The sequence below is a fragment of the Crocuta crocuta genome, unplaced genomic scaffold (assembly GCF_008692635.1).
Source record: "Crocuta crocuta isolate KB4526 unplaced genomic scaffold, BGI_CrCroc_1.0 scaffold90, whole genome shotgun sequence".
NCBI classification, from domain to species: Eukaryota; Metazoa; Chordata; class Mammalia; order Carnivora; family Hyaenidae; genus Crocuta; species Crocuta crocuta.
Window position 1 is genome coordinate 3480901 of NW_027527449.1, and position 18056 is coordinate 3498956.

Sequence of the window (18056 nt, forward strand, 5' to 3'; positions counted from 1 at the left end):
GGGAATGGTTTTGAGCAAGGAAGGCCTTATTAGCAGCTATTTCTGGGGAGTAAGACTGTGATTGGGATAAAAACCTGCATTTTCTGTAATCACTTCTGGACCCCATTTATTATTATGTACATAACTTTCTGCTTACTGAAACAAAACCATTTACAGGGAAGAAAAGGCTCAAGTATTTTATAACTGAAGAGTGTTTGTTAAAATCATAATTCCCTAAATTTCCGTTCATATTTAATACTGTATCATTTTTACCTTGTCTGAATTTTGCAGGAAATTCTCTAAGTTCTCTGGTATAAGATGGAATAAATAAAACCACTTATTAATTTACTAATGTTACTTATTGTTCTTAAAACTAATATTGTGGAGGAAAACAATGAAATTGTTGATATGTGTAATATTTGCTGATGATTGTTTCCCAAAGATAGAAGTAGAACAACGTCTATAATCGGTTGTCTGTGGAGAGAGCATTTCTAATATCTCTGTATTTTAGTTTTGCCAAGTAAAATAGTTTAAGTATTTTACAGTTATCTGGTTTAGTTAGAAAATTAGTTTAAATAGTTACATTTTATGCAGTGAATATCGTCTACACATGAAATATCTTTCTTCTCTTTGAGTGAGGACTGTTCTCAGGCAGTAGACAAACTGTGGCCTGGAGGTCAGATCCTGCCCACATCTGGTTTTTTAATGGCCTGGGACCTAATCAAGGGTTTTACATTTTTAAGTGGTTGAAAAAAAAATCAAAAGACTATTTCGTGATGTGAAAATTATATAAAATTAAAACTTTTGTATCCGTAATCCAGTTTGATTGGAACACAGCCACGCCCACTGTGTACATATTGTCTACTTTTAGACCATAAAGGCAGAATTGAGTTAGGGAGACAGAGACCCTGTGCTCCCAAAGGCTAAATGATCTAGTATCAGTCCTCTTTAACAGTAAGTTTGCTCAGCCCTCAAATAAGATAATGCTAAAAAAAAAAAAAAAAAAAAGGAGGAATTCATTTCTTTGTGGAAAACTGTTGATGACAATGAGGAGTCTTGATAAATCATTTACCCTAATAATTGGGCTTGACTATATAGCGTGTGTACTGGATCTGTGGCTGTGTGTGTATGCGTGTGTGTGTGTGTGTGTGTGTGTAAACCAACTTACCTCCTTTGCTTATCTTTGTTAATTTTTTCTTACTTGACTGAAATTTCATTTTGCTACGTTATGTTCTTATAAGCCACCATCCGTTGAGCTCTTAGAATTGGTAATCATAATAGCATTCCAGTTATTTATTTAGGGCCTTTAATGTGCCAGGAGTATGGTAGGTGTGTTAAATGTATTATCACTTAATTATCATAGCTTTTTAAAAAATTGTCAGAAAATACATAAAATTTACCGTCTTTTGTTTTTAGCATGTAGTACAGTAGTGTTAAAAACACGCACAAAGAGCTTTAGAACCTTTCGCCTTGCAAAACAGAAATGATATGCACTGAATACCTCCCCTTACCCCGCACCCCCACCAGCTGACACCCACCACTGGCAGTTCCTAAGAGTTTGACTTAGATCCCTCATGGAATTGGCATCGTGGAGTACTTACCCTTCTGTCACTTAGCATAACGTCCTCAAGGTTCATTCATTCATGTTGTTGCACGTGACAGGATTTCGTTCTTCTCTCAGGCTGAATAATATTTTGTTCTATGTATCCATTCGTCTGGTGGTGGACATTTAGGTTGCTTCTGTCTCTTAGCTATTGTGAATATTGTTGCCATGAACACAGCTGGGCACATATCTTTGAGATCCTGTTTTTTAAGTCTTTTGGATATATAGCCAGAAGCGGGACTGCTGGACCATATGGTGATTCTAGTTTTATTTTTTTAAAGAACTTCCATTGTGCTTTCCATAGGTGCTGCACCACTGTATGTTCTCACCAGTAGTACAAAAGGGTTCTAATTTCATCACATCCTGGGGCGCCGGAGTGGCTCAGTTGGTTGAGCATCTGACTCTGGGTTTCAGCTCAGGTCATGATCTCACATTTCTTGAGTTCTAGCCCCACATTGGGCTCTGTGCTGACAGGGCAGAGCCTACTTGGGATTCTCTCCCTTTCCCTCTCCCTCTGCCCTTCCCCTGCTTGCTCTCTCTCTTTTGAAGCAAATAAATAAACTTTAAAAAAGTTATTTACATTTCTTCACATCCTTACCAACACTTGTTATTTGCTGTTTTTTGTTTGTTTTAATATATTTATAGTTGCTGTCCTCATGGGTGTGACGTGGTATCTCGCTGTGGTTTTGTTGTGCTTGTCCCTGGTGACTACTGATGGCCAGCGTCTCTTCATATGCGTGTAGGCCATTTGTGTATCTTCTTTGGAGAAATGTCTATTCCAGTCTTTTGCTTGTTTTAAAATTGGTCCTTTTGTGTTGTTTTTGAGTTGAATAAGTTCTATGTATATGTCAGATATTAACCCCTTATCCCATATATGGTTTGTAAGTACTGTCTTCCAGTTCATAGATTGCCTTTTTACTCTGTTGATTGTTTCCTTTGTTGGGCAAACTTCTGAAGTTGGATGTAATCCTCTGTGTCTATTTGTGCCGTTGCCTGTGCTTTTAGTGTTGTAACCAATAAGTCATTGTCAAATCCACTATCATGAATCTTTTCATCTATGTTTTCTTATATGAGTTTTAGTTTCAGGTCATATCTTTAATCCATTTTAAGTTAGTTTTTGTATATGGTGTAAGCTAAGGGTTCAAGTTCATTCTTTTGCATGTGGACGTCCCGTTTTCCCATCATCATTTACTGAAGAGACTACCCTTTGCCCATTGTGTAGCCTTGGCACCCTTATTGAAGACCCTTTGACCATATACACAAGGGTTTATTTCTGGGCTTTGTTTTCTCTTCCTTTGGTCTGTATGTCTGTTTTTATGTCAGCACTTTTAGCAGGATAGGTAATATCTCCCTATAGATAAGAAAACAGGTTTCACTGGAAGGTAGGGAGCCAGAATGTGATCACTGGCTTTGAATTTATACAGTACACTAAGCTAGTTTGTCACTCTTCAGAAATCAAAAGGTCATTAGCACTTACCCAAAACAAGAAATGTCTGAAGATGTAATGTGTTTCACTTTCAGGAACGACTATATGTGTGTATAAGTATATATGCATGTTTCCTGTCTCTCCTGCTAAACTATAAATTCACTGAAGGTTGGAATGAAGACTTTTTGGTATGTTTCCCGGCATAACATTTATCACCTGATGGTGACTAGAGGTTGGTATACACCTGTCTGAGTGTGACCTAGATAAGATAATAACGATCTTACATTTATGGAGTGTTTACCAAGAGCCAGGCCGTCTTCGAGGCTCTCCTCATGCCTTATCTCACTGACTTCTTACCAAAGCACCTTGAGGTAGATAGGTTCACAGTCTTTAGTGTTAGCCTCCTGACTCCGTCTGCTTCTTTATTCGTTTACATGAAAAATTCTGTGATCTGCCCGATCTTTGCTCTCCTTCCCGGGCTCTGCAATTCCACCTGTTATTGCGGTTCGGTCTTCAGGGGCTAAACGAAATCTGCTTTCCCCTCCTAGTGAGATGTGGGAGATGCCCCATTATGTTAGGAAGTCAGGGTCAGTTAGCAGTTTTTCCCTTTATTTTAAAAATTTTCTCATGTCTTGAATAGGTAAGTTACATGTTACAAAGTTCAAGAACAAAAAGATAGTGAAAAGTCAGCCTCCTTCCCAGCCCTCTTGGTATCCCATTTCTCTCCCCAAAGGGAGGCATCTATTCCCAGTTTCTTGTATATTCTTCCAGAGACATTCTTTACATAAGCCTGTATGCGCACATGTATGGTTCTCCATACATCTTAGCTTTTCATTTTTTGATACAAATTTCCTCTTGGTGGGTCTTAGAACCTATTCTGTGCTGTTGCATATAACCTGCCTCTTAATGCTCTGTTTTGTGAGTGTACTGAACCTTTTTGAGCCATCGCTTCCTTGATGGACATTGAAGTTCCTCCCAGTTTTTGTTTTCCTATTCCAACAGTGCTTCGCTGACACACTAATGTGTGTAAGTTTCTTTAATGCAGGTGAATTTCTAGAAGTGAAAGGGCTGGGTCATGGGATTTGCACTTACAATTATGGTAGGTTGCTCCAGCCTGCTGTCCGCGGGGGCTGTACCTGTTTCTACCCCCCTGGCAACTTTCTAGTTGGTGATTTTTCCCCCACACCTTTGTCAAGCATTATGCTTCAAAACATTTGGTATTTTTTACTGATAAGTGAGATGGAAATTAAAATGACAGTAAAATAGCATTTTCTACCTATTATGAGTGAGATAGAACATTTTGTCACTTACTTAAAAGCCATTGATTTTTTCCTCTTCTGTGAACCAGGTCTTTATATATATAAAGATTTTACTTTTAAGTTATCTCTACCCCCAACGTGGGACTTGAACTTACAACCCTAAAACCAAGAGTCGCACACTTCACTGACGGAGCCAGCCAGGCACCCCAAGTCTTCATATTCTTTCTTTCTTTATTTCTTTTTTGCTGGATCATTGCTATTACTGATTTGTAGACTTTATTTTATATTAGGCAAATTGCGAAATCAGTAGGCAGAAATGGATTATTCAAGAAATGGTGCTGGCCCAGTAGGCTATCCATATCAAAAAATCCAATTTGGATTCCTGTGCTTTCCTGTACACAGAAATTTGAGATTGGTTAATGTGGAAAATCAATGTGGAAAAATAGGTTTTAAGCTCCTAGAAAATTATAGGTAGGTGGGTGTCTGTGTGACTCAGTAGCGGGAATTAAGAAGTCCAGACTGTTTAGGAAAAGGTTCATAACATCTGACTGCAGAAAAAAACTTGACATGGCAAAAGTCACAAAGTTAAAAGACTTTGTTAAAAGAAGGGTGGGGGGGACAGTGTTGCATATAACCATAGAAAGTTAGTACTTTTTTAAACATTTTTTTTAACATTTATATTTGAGAGAGAGCGAGACAGAGCTTGAGTTGGGGAGGGGCAGCGGGGGAGGCGGGGGGAGACACAGAATCTGAAGCAGGCCCCAGGCTCTAAGCTGTCAGCACAGAGCCCGACGCGGGGTTTGAACTCACGGACCGTGAGATCATGAAGTCGAAAGCTCAATTGACAGTCACCCAGGCGCCCTGGAAGTTAGTATTCTAAATGAATAAACATCTATTATTCAGTAAGTGAGAACACAGAAGAAAATGGAGTAAAAGGCAATAGCCAGCTCTCAGAAAAAGAAAACAGACTCATCAATGAATGTATGGAGAAATCTTTTTAAAAAATTTTTTTAATGTTTATTTATTTTTGAGAGAGAGAGAGAGAGAGAGAGAGAGAGACAGAGCACAAGTAGGGGAGGGACAGAGAGAGAGGGAAACACAAGAATCTGAAGCAGGCTCCAGGCTCTGAGCTGTCAGCACAGAGCCCAACGTGGGGCATGAATCCACAAACTGTGAGATCATGACCTGAGCCAAAGTCAGATGTTCAACCGACTGAACCACCCAGGTGCCCCAAATCTATGGAAAAATCTTGATTTCATTAGTAATCAGGGAAGCACGAAGTAAAATTCCAACGAACTACCATCTCATTTTCATCAGATTTACTAAAATTAAGAAGCCTGATAACATCAAGTATGGAGATGATGTGGGGCTATAGGAGCTTTCATCTCTGCTGATAGAAATGGGAGCCAGGGCACTTGGTGGCTCAGTCGATTGAGCATCTGACTTCAGCTCAGGTCATGATCTCACAGTCCATGAGTTTGAGCCCGGGTTGGGCTCTGCACTGACAGCTTGGAGCCTGGGGCTTGCTTCGGATTCTGTGTCTCCCTCTCTCTCTCTGCTCCTTCCTTCCTCTCTCTCTCTCTCAAATAAACAAACGTTTAAAACAAAAAAGAAAGAAAGAAATGTGAGCCGATAATACCACTAAGGAGAACAAGTGGCAGTGTATGTGTGCCTCAGCATTTGTGCTCCTGTAAGTCCAGGCTTCCATTTGTAGGCCCTGGAGGAGCGCTTGCACGTATGCACTAGCAAGTTCACTGTAGCGTAATTTGAAAAAGCAGAAAGTTGGCGACAATCCAAATGTTCATCAATAGGGGATCGTAATAAACAACTTTTATGGTTTAGTTATATGATAGAATGCTATACCGCAGTTAAAATAAATGAGCTAGAATCTTCATATATCAACATAGATAAATCTTGATGACAGTGTTTACAGAAAAAAGCAAGTTTCAGAAGTATATATATATATATATAATTTATATAGTTTATGTGTATATATATATATATATAGTTTGTATAAATTTTTTTAAAAACCCACAAAACTATATATATATCATTTGTGGATACGTATATATGTGGTCAAGGTGTAAAAACAGAAATGACCCATCCTGACATTAGGATAGTAATTGTCTCTGGGGAGGGAAGGGTATCTGGGGGTCTGTCCTCAAAGATACCCATATTCTTTATATGTTTAAATCTGAAGGCAAGACTGGCAACATATCGATCCTTAAATCTTGGTGTCGTACACCTAGATGTTCATTTGTCTCTGTATTTTTTGATAGACTTTAAATATGCATTTTGAATTTTTCCACATGCCTTTTCACTGCATAGAGATATTTTGTGCTTTTTTTAAAATTTTTTTTTAATGTTTTATTTATTTCTAGGAGAGAGAGAGAGAGAGACAGCGTGAGCAGGGGAGGGTCAGAGAGAGAGGGAGTGACCGACTCTGAAACAGGCTCCAGGCTCTGAGCTGGCAGTCAGCACAGAGCCCGACGTGGGGCTCGAACCCACAAACCGCGAGATCATGACCTAAGCGAAAGTCGGACGCTTAACCGACTAAGCCACCCAGGCGCCCCAAGATATTTTGTGCTTTAAGCTAATAATAAAGTGACTTTTATTAACTAATGAATTTTATTAATTAATTTTGAATTTTGGTATAAAGCCCATGCAGTCGTTTCAAAAGTGTGTTGCTGGATTCTGTTTTCTAATCATTTGTTTAGGATTTGTACATTAGTATTCATGAGAGTCGTCTCATTTTTTTCTTCCTCTTTTGATGCTCCCTTTATTAGATTTTGGTTTCAATGTTACATTGACTTCCTAGAAAGAATATGAAAGTTTCTTTCTTTTCCGTGGAGCAGTTCAAGTTCATTGTAGCGTGTTCCCTGGAATTTTGTGTTCCCTGCCGTGTGGTAGAGTTCACATTTGCTACTTACTGTATGTATTCGATCTCATACTTCTCCTGAAGGGTTAGTTCTTGCATAACTTTTTTTTTTTTTTATGTTTTATTTATTTCTAGAAGAGAGAGAGAGAGACAGCGTGAGCAGGGGAGGGTCAGAGAGAGAGGGAGTCACAGACTGAAACAGGCTCCAGACTCCGAGCTGGCAGCCAGCACAGAGCCCGATGCAGGGCTCGAACCCACTAACCGCAAGATCATGACCTAAGAGAAAGTCGGACGCTTAACCGACTAAGCCACCCAGGCGCCCCTGCATAACTGTTTTCATATCTATATGGCTGATTAGGTTTTTTTCCCTGTCTTCAGGGATCAGTTCAGTATTTATATTTTCCTGGAAAATCATCAGTTTCAAATTTATTGGACAAGATAATCCCTTAATGTTCTTTTACTTTCTACTATATCTGTGGTGGTTTTCCTCTTCCCATTTATTACTCTGTGTATTTGTGCTTTTTCATTTTTTTCCCCTAGTTTAGGTTAGCTAATTGCTTAGCTATTTGGGTGTTTCTTCTTAAAGTAACCAGCTGTTGAATTTATTCTTATTAACTACTCTTTTCTAATTTAGTACTTTTTGCTTTTATCTTTATTCCTTCCTTTTGCTTTGTTTTTCATTTTTTTGATAGTTTCTTGAGATTGCTTAATTTATTCTCATTATTATTTATCAGTATTAGCAGTTAAAAATTTATTTTTTTAATGTTTATTTGCTTTTGACAGAGAGAGAGAGACAGAGAGAGACAGAGGACAAGCAGGGAGGGGAAGAGAGAGAGAGGGGGACCTAGAATCCAAAGCAGGATCCAGGCTCTGAGCTGTTAGCACAGAGCTGGACGTGGAGCTCGAACTCAGGAACCACGAGACCATGACCTGAGCCAAAGTCAGACACTTAACCAACTGAGCTACCCAGGCACCCCTGTCTTTATCAGTTTAGTTTTTAGGCCCATGCAGGGACCTTAAGAGAGTCAAGGAAAACATTTTCCTGCTTTAATTGTATCAGAGCTTCTGACACGTTGATTTCGTCGTTAGTGTATGTTTATTCAGCAGTCCTCAGTTTTGAATTCCTCTTTATGTCAGAATTTAGAATCATTGGTAACTCGGAGTTTTTCCAGAGAAGCATAGAAATGACTAACATGCTAAGTTTTTCTGATGTGTCATGCAGCCAAAGAGATGATCCCAAGTGCAGGAAGTGTCCCCAGTGCTGCATCCATGCCTGGGGTTAGGAGGTGACATGGTGCTATCAGGGCTGCTTTTAATGTGTGGGGGGCACTGGGCGGGGAGGGGTACGGCTGGTGTAGAACTGCAGTCTTTTCTTTCAGTTGCCTTCTCTCCCCTGATAGCTCAGGGCTGGAGGATCTTACGTAGAACAAGGTATTTTCCACGGAACGAAGGTGCCGGCGCACTCAATTTTGCCAGTTGTTTTCAGATGACTCCCATCCAGGGGCGCCACGGGACCTGCCTGCGTATGCCAAACTCGGGTTATCTGACAGATGGTTTTAGCTGTGCATGGGTCCTCCCTGACGACTGTCCTGGTTTGGTATCGTAGCCGTGATGGTCTGTAAAGCACTATTTTCATAATTAAAACATTTTAAGTAAGTTTGTTGTCCTTTTAAAAAAATGAGTGCTAAAAACCTGGAAATTACTGCTACTGTGAGTGAAAAATATGATGACTCCTTCCCTTTGATCACACGGTTGTTTGACCTAAGGAGCTGCCTCTACATTCACTTGCGAAAGAAAATTAAAATGAAAGATATTTATGTTGGTTTTGTTTCCTACAATATTAGGTCTCAAATGTCATGATATTGTCTACTTCCTTGCTCCCTCCCAACCCCACATAACGTTAGGCCTACGGAAAACTTTTCATTCTCAACTTAGAATGCTTTCTTAGGAATGTTTTGAACCCCAAAGTGGAAGATTCAGTGCACTTCTTGCTCAAATTGCCTCTGTCTGCAGGTGTCTTCAGCGTTTCCAGCAGAACTCATGCTGCTTCTCATGCTCTTCCCTCCTGATGAGAGGAGAGGAGTGGCCTCTCACCTTCTCAACGGCGAGGCCTTTACCACTGTGTCATGAGCGCTCACAGTGGCGAGACGGGAAGTGTTGGCGTCGGTCACGTGTGGGGCTGGACCGGGCTGAGGCCGGCACCTCCCGGGCGAGGCCTCGGACACGGGACCTAAGGAACTGCTGACCCTGTGCTGGTGCAGGTTTGGGGTCAGCAGTTGCGTGGCGCGATGCCGAGAGGGGGGCCTCGAGTTTCGTGCCCTGGGANCTGTCTGGTTCCCCCACCTGCCCACCTTTCCTACTTCTGCAGAGACCATCTCTGTGAGCCTGCTCGTCCTCTGAGAAGCTGGGACGCCGTCATCTTGTCCCCTGATGAGGTACCCAGGTAGCTTCTGTCCACTGCTGGCCAGAACCGGGTGAGAACCAGTCCTTGTTCTGGATTGGAGTGACAGATGACGCCGGTCCTGCTCTTCCGGGATCACACGTTCTGGAGTGAGGATCTGCTGCGGGTAGCTTGTTTCTCAGCTGAGTCCTCCAGGCTCCTGTCACGGCAGAGAAGGCTGGCAGGTGCCCTGCTGACCCGCGTTCTGCCCAGCCCGGCAGGCGTCGTGGTGCTCCTCACAGTGGGACTTGGTGGTAGACACGCAATGTCTTCCTGTCCACTCTTGTCATTTTCAGGGCTCCTACAGCTAGAGGTTTCTTAGGAGTAGCAGAGGAGCTATTGTAGATGAAGTGGAAGCAATTTCCTTAGAATTTCCCAGGACTTATATATTATTGTATTTTCAGGTCAAGGGATAGATTAGTTTAAAAAAATTTTTTTTTTAATTTATTTATTTTTGAGAGAGAGAGCAAGCGGGCACAAGCAAGAGCAGAACAGGAAGAGAGAAGGAGACAAAGAAGCCGAAGCAGGCTCTAGGCTCTGAGCTGTCAGCACAGAGCCCGACCCAGGGCTTGAACCCACAAACGGTAAGATCATGACGTGAGCCGAAGTTGGGCTATCAACTGACTGAGCCACCCATTCACCCCAGGATAGTTTAGCTTTTACATCAAGCCTGGTTGAGTGAATAGGAAGAATAATTTGGAAAATCTCTAAGGTCTATATATGCTCACACTAGTTTATTTTTAGTTATGTGTGAGAATGGGGAGATAATTTGGAAAAGGAAGCAGAATGTTGTACCAAAACTGTGTTATTTACTACACTCTGAGATTAGTTGCATTTTGAATTAGGCGCAGGGATGTGTGTGTGTGTATATATTTGGTCTGTCGGTTATTTATTGCTGTGTAACAAGCTACCTCTAAATTTAGTGGCTTAGGGGGTGCTGACACGTAGTTACGTGACTCCCCGGCTCCCTGCGCCTCAGACTTCCCTCCGAGTATGGTCCACAGTTCTCTAGTCTGAGTGGGGTTTTCACTCTCCAGTGAACAGACGCGTTTGTCATGTGGGCTCTCCACTCTCCCCGCTTGGAGTCCTCCCGTTCCTCCTCCTTGTGACCCATGTCCTGCGGGTTCATTGGGAGGTACTTTCCGTCTTCAGTCTGCTAATTCCATCCCGTCTCAGGTACTTAGCGTATGCCAGTTGTGGAGGACGGGGTCAGGAATGGGCGCGTGGCCGGTGCAAGGTCAGGGGCAGTCCGCTGGAGGCTGGGGCGAGGCTGGAAGGGAAGATGAGGTGGGGCTTGTTCTTCTCCATGGGGTTTCGCCGGGAGCTGTGGTGTCCGACTTGCCGCCAGCAGATGGGGGAGCGGAGATGGATGGTGGCGAGGTCCTTACACTGAGGCACTGAAACAGTGAGCCAGAGAGTGTCCACTGTCGTTGCGGCAGGTGGAATCCATGATTTCTTCTGGTTTGAACCAGCTTCAGACCCAGAGCTTTTACTTGCAGCAGAAAACTTTTGTAACCTCACCCATGGCCCTTCACGTAGTATTGCAGTTCTAGAATGTGGGATTTGGAATCTGATGGACTCTTAACTTTGTTTTGGTGCCTTTGTAAGTATATCATTTATTTAATCCTTTGAATGTAATCATTTTATAGAGTAAGGAAACTGAGGTTTGCGAGTTGAGTGAGCTTGTGAGTAGGGCCTGAGATAAAACCAGATCTATGTGGTTCAACTTCTCAGAGCCTCATTGTTTAATGTGAAAAAAGGGGATACTCTAGAACGCTGACCTCATAGGGTTGTTGTGGGAGATTAAATGAGATAATTTAGAGCATTTAAGTATATGGTCTGCTGAACAGACATCCATCAGTAAATAGCTAGTGTTATTATTATTCGTGTTGCTGTTATTTTTCCCTGTTGTGTGCTCATTGCTAAGTATGGTGTCTGGCATGTTTTAGCCTCTTCGTGTTTGCTGCCTCATGAATGATTCCATGGATGAGTTCTCGGGTTCTGTTAATTGAGGTGCTTAGGCATGTGGTACCTCATCATGCGTGCCATTTGACTACCTCACTGGGATTTCTGGCCTCCCCAGTGACATTGATTTTCATATTCCTTGACGGGAGGGGGCAAAGCTTACGCTTTTCAATTCTCTTCACTACCTGGTTCAGTGGTAGGCATTTGAAATTTATTACAAATGAAATACTTGCTATATTAAGAAGCATTTTATTCAAGAACTTTCTAGTATATGTGCTGCCGAAGCGAGCACTATTCAAGAACTTTCTGTTTGCAACTGTTGGCCACTTTCACCGACCCTCCACAGTTTCATAGGAATTGAAAGTTTTGTGAAGTATCCTATTATTACCAGTTTTGGGGGTCAGCTTAATAGATCGAAGAGAATTTATTTCATGGATCACTTCTGAAGTTCCTATTTGCCTTGTATAGCACTTTATATCAGAGGAACTAAAAAAATTCTCCATAAATATTTCCTTTGTCAGATTCTCAGTGAGATATGACAGAAATATTAGAGCCTCCATCTCATGAGTTTGTTACTTTTTTTTTTTTTTTTTTTTTGGCCTCGAAAGACAACTGAATCTAAATGTTACTCTGATGTTTCTGAGGTCTAGCTTCTTCTTATGCACGACATCATACTCTCTCTCAGGAGCTATAAATCTGTATTCCTTCCTGTGACAGCACATGAGAACAATGGACATTCCATTCTGTCTGCTCTCTACATAGAAGGTCATGGCTCAGGTACAACGAGACCTCGTAGGGATAGTTTACGGTAAATGTGGTTGGAACAGCCCAATAGTCAATTTCTCTGTTTTAATCCATTGCTTTACTGTTGTAATAATCTTTTTTTTTCCTTGCCTAAATACCTTTGCTGTATTTGTATTACCCATAAATACAGAAGAGTTGTCATTTTGTCTGTATGCCTAAGTAAATTAACAAATGCTTTTGGGATCTGATTTTCTCTTTCTTTTTTAGGGATTTTATGATGAATGGATATGCATTTTTGTGTGTGAGAATTAAATCTGATTTGCTACTAACGATGTAGGGTTGTAATATACAATTGTCTTTTATTTCTGTGTAGTTTGAAGACAGTGCAACACTGTCAAAGGGGCATTCAAGGAGATCATGGATTCTTTTGATCTTAGGGTCCGTGGCTAAAAACGACCCGAGAACCTTTGGAATACCCTGATGTTTCTTTTCTTTTAATTGCTCATCTTCTTGAAATAATTCTTCCATGCTCAACAGTCAACAGGTATTTATTGGGCATCTTCTCAGAAAATGACTCGACTGATGCCAGACTACTTAAAAACAAACAAACAAGAAAACAACCAAAGAATCCTGGTCTCATTTTCCTGTTCATTTGTAGTAGCAGCTTCCTCCTTAACTGGATGTATTATTACACAGCGAAGTCTCAGGCAGTTCCAACTCGAAAGAGGCTACATCCTTAGCAGTATGTTATATTTTTGTCCCCTTTTCTAAAAAAAAATGCGTGTGCTGACATATTTACTTTTTGTAAACAAGATGGGATATTAGACACAGTTTATAGCTTAAGCTTTTCACTTAATATCTGACATATCTTTTCCTGTTAGTTCAGATAGCATCACTGCAAGCTTTAATTAACAGCATTGTATAGAGCCTTTTTATTTACTTGGAGTATTTACGTTTCTATTGATGGGCATTGGGATTTTTTCCAGGTTTTTGCTCTTGTAAATGGTACCGCAGCGACTGTCCTTATATGCACAATGGTTTGCACTTTTTAAAATTTAAATCTTTTACAGGCGCCTGGATAGCTCATTCTATTAAGGGTCCATCTTAGGCTCGGGTCATGATCTCGAAGTTCGTGGGTTTGAACCCTACAGTAGACTCCGCGCTGTCAGCACAGAGCCCACTTCGGATCCTATGTCCCTGTCTCTCTGCCTGTCCCCCGCTCATGCTCTCTCTCTCAAAAATAAAAAATAAACATTAAAACAAATAAATTTATATCTTTTATTTTGAAATTATTTCAATCTTACAGAAACAATGTAAAAATAGCACAGAGGATTCTGTCTTACCCTTTCTTCAGGCTCACCAGTTATTGTGAACATTTTTGCTGCCTTTGCTCTATGATTTTCTCTTTTGCTCTCTTTTTTTAAAAATCTTTTTTAATGTTTTATTTATTTCTGAGAGAGAGAGAGAGAGAGAGAGAGACAGTGTGAGCAGGGGAGGGTCAGAGAGAGGGAGATACAGAATCTGAAACAGGCTCCAGGCCTGAGCTAGCTGTCAGCACAGAGCCCGACATGGGGCTCGAACCCACGAACCGTGAGATCATGACCTGAGCCGAAGTCAGACGCTTAACCGACTGAGCCACCCAAGTGCCCCTGCTCTATTTTGAAAATTTAGGTAGAACTTTGTTTTCCAAACCGTCTGAGACTTTGCGTACACTTGTCTCTTTCCCCCCATGTTACTTCAGAGTATACGTGTTAAAGAACAACGTTGTTTTCTTATCCAACCTCAGTATAGTTTCAAGATTCAGGAAATCGGTGCCTTACTCTCTCATCTACTGTCGATACAGCAGTTTTGTCAGTTTCTCCCGTGATGTCCTTCCTGCTGTCAGCGTAGGGATCAGAGCCAAGCATCGCATTTGGTTGTCACGTCTCTTTAGTTTCCTTTAATCTGGAATACGGGTCATCAGCCCTTTATGGCCCTGACATTTCTGAAGGCTACAGGTCAGTTGTTTTAGAACATGTTCCTCATTTTGGGTCTTTCCGATGCTATTCCGCGGTTAGACTCTTGGCTATACGTCCTGGGCACAGTATAGTATCACCTTGTGCCATGTTGTGTCCTTTTCATGCGTCATAGCAGGGGCGCGTGGAGACCTGTTCCTCTCGGTCATGGTCATGGTCATGCTGAGTTGATCACTTAGTTGAGGTGTTGTCTTGTTTTTCCACTTGTTTCTTCACTTGTGTCTTCTCAGTCTCCTGTGAGCTCCTCTCATTGCCAGCTCGCCAGACACCATCCAGACAGCGGGGTGCTGAGAAACTATTTACTGTTTTCTACCTTGTAGCTAACAAGCAGTCTGTGGGGAGACACTGTGAGAACATAAAAAGCCCTGTTCCTCTTCAGAACTCCCAAGATTAGCATCCACCGATGCCCACACTGTTGCCTGCTCCTTCTTTATAGATTCCAGAATGTTGATTTTCTGTCTTTCCCATTCCCCCCACTTTTATTCCTCATCATAATATAAGGTGAGCCTTCCACGACTCCCTATTTTTATGTGCCCGTTTATTATCATTGTGGTCGATAAGCTATTACTGTCCTGTGGGTACTTAAATTCTGACCCTTTCAGTGTGCAGGGTCCTTTTGTAGGATGCATTTCTCCGTGTGAAATGGCCGTCTCTGTACATTTATACTTTTCATAGCTATTTTCAGTGCTGCCCTCACAATGTGTGTTCATTCCTGCCTGCAGTGTTTGAGGATGCTTCCTCCCTCACAGCTTTGCTGATTCTGGGGCCTCCTGTCCACCTGTCTTTCCTGATCTGATGGGGTGGAGGAAGGGGTGGGAAACCTTCTTTAATTGTTAGATTGGATAGCTCCCTTGGAAAATGGCTTTCTCATATTTAAATGTTTTTTTCCCTTATAATCTATAAGAGTTCTTATTTAAATACATAGCAGTTAGCCATTTGTTAATGTGCTATATTTTATATATTTTTTCCATATAGATGTTATGGAGTTTTATGGTATTTAATGTTTTGAATCTTTATTTGATGAAATTTCCCAGTCTTTTCCCTTATGCTTTTGGGTTTCATCAAATGCCTATAAAGGCCTTCTCTATGTGAAGATTATGAAAATATTCTTCTATTTTTGTCCAGTCTTTAAAAAATTTTTTTTGTTTTGTTTTTTATATTTGAGAGAGAGAGAGAGACAGAGCATGAGCAGGGGAGGAGCAGAGAGAGAGGGAGACACAGAATCTGAAGCAGGCTCCAGGCTCTGAGCTGTCAGCAGTGAGCCTGATGCAGGGCTTGAACTGACAAACAGTGAGATCATGACCTGAGCCGAAGTGGGACTCTTAACCTACTGAGCCACCGAAGTGCCCCGTGTCTAGTCTTTTTTTTTTTTTTTAAGAAATTATTTTATATATTTAATCTTAAACTCATCAGGAATACATGTTCTCATCATTATTTCACCTGTTTGGGGCCCGGCACCCCTTTCCCTCGTGTACCAGGTACCTCCCGGTGGTGCTTGTACCTCTCTCATTTCCACCAGGCAGGCGCAAGGTCTTCTGCGATGCTTCTTCCCCAGACACTTCTTTCCTTGGCTCTGGCTAAAAGACACCCCCTCCTTGTTCTTCACCTTGATCTTTGATCCCGTCCCCACTTGGGTTTTTGATTGGGTCTTCTTTGAACTCTTTAAAAATTAGTGTTTTTTAAAATTCTGTGTTGGTAGGGGCCATGCACCTTGTGGCCGTAGCATCACCACCACCGGCCACACTGCTTGGCACACACAGAAGCTGTACTTCTTGAATTGACTGGGTGTTCTAGGATTTCGACAGTAACTCTGAGTTCAGTCTTTTGTATTAGTGTCTTAGGGGAGTGATATCAGATCAGTATATAGCATAAAGCGGGAGAAGATCAATGCATCATAATGCATTGTGGATTTGAGTAAAGTAATGAACTCAGTGAAATCTAATGCAACAATGTATGGCCTTGTAGAAGGATCTGAAAACCTATTGTATAAGTACAGTATTGCCCGATGGAAACATAAGGGGAAGTGACTTAAAAGTTTTAATTGGTAACTTGGGTTTAACATAATTAAAGAGTGTGATCTTGTTTCTGAAGATGTTAAAGTGTCCTTATATGGCCAGAGGAATAAAGTCTCATTTTTCCTGTGAGGAACTATATTTTGAATATTATATCTGGTTTAGGAATGTCAGTCCCGTGGAGCCCCTTCAGAGCTAAGGGCTTAGGGGGTGGGGCGGCATAGGAATTGTGTCACAGGAGACCGGTTGGCGAAAAGGCAAATGCTTAGTGTGGAGAAGAGAGTATTTCAGGGCGCAGGGAGGTGTCTCATAACTGGGTGATCGTATAATTTTGTTGTCTAACGCAGGACTTTTTGAGAGTGAAACAGGTCAGTGTTAATCATTACGCTGGGATGATGGGTGTAAACTGGGATTATCCAGGGCAAGTGGAAACATATGGTCGTCTATTTAAAAGAATCTTCAAGTATTTGAAGGTCTGTCATGTGAAAGAAAGATTAAACCTCATCTGTGGGAGAGCCTGGGCCAGTGCATGCAACCACAGGAAGACATGCGTCTTTCTCCCTTTATACTGAGCCACAATCTAGTTCTGCTTCTTTCTTGGGGAATGGGACGGGCTGCTTACAAGGTGGTATGTTTCTCATCATTGCCGAAGCTGCGAATTTGTATAGCTGCACTTTCTAAGTCTTGATAGTACACGGCTTAGATGAATCCGTTTGTACCAACCCATCAAATATTTGTGTGTGTATGTTTGCAGGTACTGTGCAGATGTTCATTTTCTCATTGCCCGTAGCTTAACCATTTGTAGTCTCACCGTCCTGCACCTTGCACTAGAGAAGGTTAGAATCCATGCCTTTGGCTTTCATGTAGACCTCACCCTGTGGTCGTGGCAGGAGAACCCGTGAATTCAGGATTAGGGCCTCGCCCCCGCTGCCCTTTCACCAGAGTGCTGGCCGTCATGCCTTTGTCTCTGGCCTTTCCCCCCACCTTTCAGCTCTTCTTGGGGTGGGGGTGGGGGCTAAGTATATGCTGCTGCAGCCTCTACCACTGCTGTCCTGTTTGCTGTAACATCTCTATTCCTAAATGCCTTTCTTAGAAGTGTTTTATTTCTGTGAGTCTTGGTTTTTATGCTAAGTAAAAGGTGTATCTTTTCTTCCTTGTGGCAGAGCCATCTTTTAGGCTCTAAGGGGTACAGACGTTGGGTGTGCTCATTGCTTCCTGTGGGTGCTGCACTCGTTCCTTGGGTTCCACAGGGCGCTGGTTGTGTGCTTGACCCTCCGGTACCTTGTTTTCCCCTTCACAACAGCTCTGAGTGGCAGATGGGACTGTTTCCGTTTGATATGGAAGGTTTAGAAAGGTTCATCTCTGCTGGAGGTGACCCAGCCAGCAGGTGTACCGGATGGATCCGAGCCCAGACCTCTTCCTTTGTCCACATATGTATGTATGTATGTATGTGTGTATTTAAATTTTATTTGAGAGAGAGAGAGCGCGCGCGCGCGTGCGCAAGGGTGGGGAGAGGGGCAAAGGGAGAGAGAGAGAGAGAGAGAGAGAGAGAGAGAGAATACCAAGCAGCTCCATGCTCAGTGCAGTGCCTGATGTGGGGCTCGATCCCACCATGCTGGGATCATGACCTGAGCTGAAATCAAGAGTTGGTTGCTGAACCTACTGAGTCATTCAGGTACCCCATCCACGTGTTTATTTATTTGACTAATATCAGAGTACATGGTGCCAGACTGTC